A 6,680-nucleotide genomic window follows, 5' to 3' on the forward strand; every position below is an offset into this window, starting at 1 on the left:
ATGCTTCATTCCCCCTTCTGATTACCCCCCTTTCTTTACCCTTTCTTCTCCTACCGATCTTCCTAGTTCTTATGTTCCGTAGATGAGAGAAACCATATGATAATTGTCTTTCTCTGCTTGACTTATTTCACTTAGCATTATCTCCTCCAGTGCCATCCATGTTGCAGCAAATGTTGAGAATTCGTTCTTTCTGATAGCTGAGTAATATTCCATTGTATATATGGACCACAACTTCTTAATCCAGTCATCTGTTGAAGGGCATCTCGGCTCCTTCCACCATTTAGCTATTGTGGACAAAGCTGCTATGAACATTGGGGTGCATATGGCCCTTCTCTTCACTACGTCTGTATCTTTGTGGTAAATACCCAGTAGTGCATTGGCTAGATCATAGGGTAGCTCAATTTTTAACTTTTTAAGGGACCTCCACACTCTTTTCCAGAGTGGCTGTACCAACTTGCATTCCCACCAACAATGGAGGAGGGATCCCCTTTCTCCACATCCTCTCCAACAATTGTTGTCTCTTGCCTTGTCAATTTTTGCCATTCTAATTGGTGTAAGGTGGTATCTCAGTGTGGTTTTGATTTGAATTTCCCTGGTGGCTAATGATTTTGAACATTTTTTCATGTGTCTGTTAGCCATTTGTATGTCCTCATTGGAAAAGTGTCTGTTCATATCTTCTGCCCATTTTCTGATTTATTTGTTTCTTGTGTATTGAGTTTGAGAAGTTCTTTGTAGATCTTGGATACCAGTCTTTTATCTGTAGCATCATTTGCAAATATCTTCTCCCATTCCGTGGGCTGCCTCTTCGTTTTTTTGACTGTTTCCTTGGCTGTGCAGAAGCTTTTTATCTTGATGAAGTCCCACAAGTTCATTTTACCTTTTGTTTCTCTTGCCTTTGGAGATGTGTCATGAAAAAGTTTGCTGTGGCCGATGTTGTAGAGGTTGCTGCCTATGCTTTCCTCTAGGATTTTGATGGATTCCTGTCTCACATCAAGGTCTTTCATCCATTTGGAGTTTATCTTTGTGTATGGTGTGAGAGAGTGGTCAAGTTTCATTCTTTTGCATGTAGCTGTCCAATTTTCCCAGCACCATTTATTGAAGAGACTGTCTTTTTTCCACTGGATGTTTTTTCCTGCTTGAGACAAATTAAATAATTTAAAGTAATAAAATAAAAAAAGCAGTACATCATGACTCTTTAAATTGATTACAAAACTGAATGGTATTTTTGCAATGTTTTACAGGTGTCAGTCTAAACTATTTTGTCCAGGCATGCCTGGGTGGCTCAGTCATTAAAGTGTCTGCCTTCAGCTCAGGTCATGATCTTCTAGTCTTGGGATTGAGCCCCACAACAGGCTAGCTGCTCAGTGGGGAGCCTGTTTCTCCCTCTGCCTGCTGCTCCCCCTACTTGTGTATTCTTTCTGTCAAATAAATAAAATCTTTAAAAATAAATAATTTTATGCAAGAGACAATAAACAAGTTATGTAGCTTTCACCTTTTTATCTTTGTATATCAATTTTAAATATAATATACCTGCATGCTATGTGATGAGAGAGAGGGGCAGTGGGTGAGAGACTCTTCTCCTTTGCCTACAGTTCTCTATGGACCAGGAAATGATTTCTGGAGCTCTAGGTACATAAAGCAGAATTCAGTGGGCACATCCCACACATGTGTACACATGGGTATGTTGCATTACCCGTATACAGACTGAGAGATTAAAGGAAGGCATAGGCTATAGGGTGTAAGCCCATATAATCACCTCCGCAGTGGTTCCACAAATGCACATACACACCCAAACAGACACAGATGGCTGCATATACCCGCCATCTCTCTATTCAACACAAAGTACATGATAATTACCTCCACTAATGTCGACTGACATCCACACCAATGCTACGGCTGCTCATGCCAGAGATCTATGTAATCACCCACCACACCCTCTCCTTCCCGCCCACATTCAGCCAAACCAAGCTGCTGATGAAGAACCAGAGGTACTCTGGTGCCTGGGCCTGAGGAAGGAGCTCTGAGAAGCAGAAGGAGGACCTTGCATGAGGAATTCCTTGTGTTGTGGGAATTTCAGGAGGTACTAGAAGCCTGGCCAGAGACAGAGCAATTGCAGGGCAACCTCCTTCTGGAGGAGGGTCCCTGTGCTCTGCAGATATTCAGGCATATTTCAGAGTAACTAAATGAAGAGGTTTGAATGAAGGATTGATTGATTGATTCAGTACAGCTATTTACTTAGGCAAACAGGAAGTTCTTGAAGGCAGGGACTTATTCTTTTCAGTGATTTAATAAACACTATTATGTGTCTACTCTTTAATTGACTCTGCATGTCCATTTGGCTACTTTTTCCCTCCCTTCCTCTCACCTCCCCTTTCTCTGTTTCCCTCCTTCTTCCTTCCTCCCAGTCTCTTTTCTTTCCTTCTCTCCTTTCTACACTTCAATTGCACCTTGTTCCGACAGGCATTTAAGGTAACACGGAGCCTGGCACTTTGTTGATGATTTGCTCCATCAGTCTTTGTGAATGAAGGAATAAGGAGGGGAAAAGGAAGGTCCAGGAAAGATGACAAAGCCTCCTTCAAGCCAGTTTCCAGCCCACCATTCAGACAGACAAGTACTTTTCCTGTCTTCCCTATTTTAACCAGTCCATTAAGTGCTCCAGAGGAGGGCTTCTGAGGTCAGACAGAGTCCGCAGAGATGGAGAAATGGGAAGTTGTCTTCCTAATAACCCTAAAGAGTGTGAGTCAGTATCTCACCTCTTGCCTCCAAGTTCTTTCCTCCCGGCACCTGTCTGGGCAGGGAGGCCCTGACTCTCTACTCACACCAATGTTATCTCCAGGGAAAAGCCCTCACAGGGGACCCTGAGACCCCAGCTCCCTGGACAGCCTCTTCTGAAACTTCACTATAACTTTGTCATTTCTAGAATGGTAGAGAAAAGGAATCATATAGTATGTGACTTTTGGAGACTGAGATTGATTCTTTCACTCTGCATAATTACCTGAGCTCTATCTGAGCTGTTGCCTGTATCAATAATTCATGTGTTTTTACTGCTAAGTAGCATTCAATGGTATTCTATGGTGCTAGTCTATGGAGTTCTATTCTACAGTTTGTTTAACCATTTACCTACTGAAGGACATTTCAGTTGTTTCCTGGTTTTGGCTGTTACAAATAAATGTTCTATGAACATTTGTGTATAGGTTTTTTGTGAACCTAAGTTCTCATTTCTCTATTTCTCTATCTTGAGATAAATGCCTAAGAATGTAGTCGTGGGGTGGTAATGTAAGTGCATGTTTAATATTGTAAAAAATTGCCAGACTCTTTCCAGAGTGGCAATACCATGTACCTTCTGACCAGCAATGAATAAGTGATCCAGTTTCTCTTCATCTTCACTAGCATTTGGTGTTATTTTAGCCATTCTGCAAAGAGAGTGGTGGTATCTCATTGTGATTTTAATTTGTACTTCAAGAAAATAAACATTAATGTCTTTTCATGTCTTTGGCTTATTTTTTTACATTGGATTATTTTACTTTTTTACCATTGTTTTGAGAGTTCTCTGTGTATCCTATGTATGAGTCCTTTGTCAGATATGTGGTTTACAAATATTTTTTTCTATCTATACCTTGTCTTATCCTCTTAACAAGGTCTTCTGCAGAATAAATTTTTAATTTTTACAAGGTCTGATTTAATGATGTTTTCTTTTATGGATTATACTTTTGCTGTTATCTAAGAATGCTACACTAAGCCCTAAGTCCTGATGATTTTCTTCTATATTTTCTCCCCAAAATTTTATAGTTTTATATGTAATATTTAAATCTGTGATTCATTTTGAGCTGATTTTTGTGTAAAATGTGAGCAGTTTTTCAAATAAAGTATATTCGTCTACTAACAAATTTTATATACCTATGGTAGAAAATTAGCATATGCATAACATGACAACAAAGAAAATTAAGATTTTTCATAATCCTACCACTTAGAAAATCATAAAAAATTTCAGCTCATAGGCTATGAATTCATTCATAGCCTATGCCTTCGGTAATTTTTATACTACTGCAAATTAGTTTGGGCCTTTACAGCAACATTAGTTGTCTTCTACAAAGTGAATATATCAAGCAATAATGATTTTTAATTTTTATTATTTTAATTGAGAAAAAAATAGGAACAATAAATTATCTTCAACTAAAAAAAAAGTTACATTTAGACGTTTGTCCTTTCAACTTTCTTTTTCCTTTGTTCTTATGTATGTTTAGATCCCTTCCAACTCCTTTTGAAGATGAGGGAAGGTTTCAAAATTAAACTTAGAGGTTAGATAGAATTTCATTCTCTTTCTTCTTCATCCTTTGACCAGTTTTGCTGGTTAGAAAACTAAGTTTTAGAGAGGATAAGCAACTTGCCTTTAGCCGGAAAGGTGTGGTCAGGACTTACTCATCAACCTGACCACTTACTTAGCCATTCATCATTCACTACGCCTTGCTCCATAGTGGGCTAAATTACAACAAACAACCAAACAACAACAACAAAAGCAACTACTAGAACACAGTAAAGCAGAAGTAAAATTCTTTGTGCAAGATTTGGGGCTGTCTGGGAAACCAGGTTCTAACTAATAGGGAAGTAGAGTGTACCTGACTGCAGCTCTGGCCTGGAGGTCTAGAAAAGGAGCCCAAGGAGAAACGACTACTTTGAAAAACAATAAATTAGGTATAGAGACTCAGAATATTATACACATGTTAAGAAGATAGAAGTTAAATGTGATTTAACTGTTTTTATTGTTACAATATATTATTTTCCATAGGAATTACAATAGAAAAATAGTGAAAATTCCTAGAATAAAAACTTTAAAAAGAAAGTATAAAAGATATTTTGGGAACATTTGGGAGAAATTTGAATGTGAACTGGCATATGGTGATATGTTAATGTTGAATAGTGTAATGATGTCTGCAACTTTCACATGGGTGGCAAGCTGGGGTTGCAAGAAAGAGAAAGAAAGAGAGAGAGAAATGCCGCAAAATATTAACCAATGTTGTATCTAGGTAGAGAGAACACCGGTGTTGTGTCAGTATTTTAATTATTAAACATATCTTCAAAAAAAAAAAAGGTAGATGTTGGAATGGGTGAGAATTACCAGACTTCTTTCCAGCAACAATTATCTGAGTCATCGTGAGAAGCTAAGACCCTCCTGAGAAACCCCTCTAGGTGACAGGTCCCGTTCTAAATGTCTTTTGGACACCTGCAGAGACGTTTTAACCCCAGGCACGAGCCAGCCCCAGGGATATCTTTTCGCATCATTCAGTGCTGCCTGCATCCTGGGTATATGCCACTGCCAGACACACAGCCAGCGTTCATTCACCGTAGTACCATTCACTTATAGTTACTTTCTGCCAAAACAGAAAGCTACCAGACATAGTTTGAAGTTTTCCAGTGGAAAAAGTTCTTTCCCTGACCGGGAATCGAACCCGGGCCGCGGCGGTGAGAGCGCCGAATCCTAACCACTAGACCACCAGGGAGGACCTACTTGCACACTATCTAACAAGCTAGAATAAATTTCTGGTGCACGACACTGAGAGCGCAAACAGATTGGCTAAATTTTAGGTGCCTAAACTTCTTCTTCCTTCTAGTAGCAGCCGCTGCAGATCCGGAAAAAGCGGTAATGGAGGACTGCGGCGACGTTATAGTCTGAGTATGGCTGCCCTCTCGGAAAAAAACAAAACAAAACAAAAAACCCAAAAAACAACCAACCCAACAGCAGACACAGGATGGTTTTGGGGTCCTTTAAGGGAAGGAAACAAAAAGCATGTGTCAGAAGTGGGATTCGAACCCACGCCTCTATTCAGAGACCAGAACGCCCGCAGGGAAGGTGAACACCTTGAGTCTGGCGCGCCGCGCGGGCTGGGTGCCGCGCTCCTGCCTGCCGCTCGCCTAGAATCTTGAAGAATGAGGGGTCTTTTCTGCACCCGGGACTGTCCAACCTTCGTCTTCCGGGCAGGGAATTGAACCAGTCAAACAAGAGGCAAGCGCAAACCCCTTGGAAAACTAAAAGGGTTCGTGACCACTGCGCAGGCGTCGGACCCACGGAAGGCGGAAAACTGTAGCGGCGAAGGCAAAGCGAAATCCTGGCTGCTGCCCGGCGCCCCGACCTGCCACTGCCAGACGCCGGGTTCCGCCACTCATCCCTGGCCCTCGCTGGTAAAACTCAAGCCGGTTAATACATGGAAAGCACGTGGAAACATACTCGCCATGGAGTAAGTGGCAAGCGATTGCTGCTGTTGTTTTCGTTATTATTAGGTATTTCTGCCTTACTCTCCCTGGCACACCCACCCATCCTTCAAGATCCGCTTCTCTGCCTCCGCCAAGTCGCACAGCCATGATTGGAGATAATGGGGGAAAAGTGTTAAAGAAAACGATTATTCTAACTATTAAAGAAAAAAGTATTTATTTATGACGCTTATTAAAAGTACTGTTAAGGAAGACTTTATTTAAGGGCGGCTATCAGGTTAGGTGTAAGGACCACTGCAACGGGGTCTTGCAGTGAGGGGTGGGGTGGGGAGAAATTGAACTCAAATTCGGAATACAAAAAAGAAAAGTGAAATTTTATAGCTAAGGGACCAGATGGGGGTCAGTGGATGGAAAATTAGTAAGAGAAAAAAACATCATCAAGGGTAAGGGGGGAATTCTACTTCAAACGCCTG

General features: G+C 40.9%; 1 non-coding gene across 1 annotated transcript; it reads right to left on the reverse strand.

Annotated features, from left to right (window-relative positions):
• Nucleotides 1-5,426: 5,426 nt before the first annotated feature.
• TRNAE-CUC lies at nucleotides 5,427-5,498 on the reverse strand. Its single transcript has one exon. It is a non-coding gene; the product is annotated as a tRNA-Glu (tRNA).
• Between the last annotated feature and the right edge of the window lie 1,182 nt (nucleotides 5,499-6,680).

Source organism: Ursus maritimus, unplaced genomic scaffold, assembly GCF_017311325.1.
Source record: "Ursus maritimus isolate PB19 unplaced genomic scaffold, ASM1731132v1 scaffold_5, whole genome shotgun sequence".
NCBI lineage: Eukaryota > Metazoa > Chordata > Mammalia > Carnivora > Ursidae > Ursus > Ursus maritimus.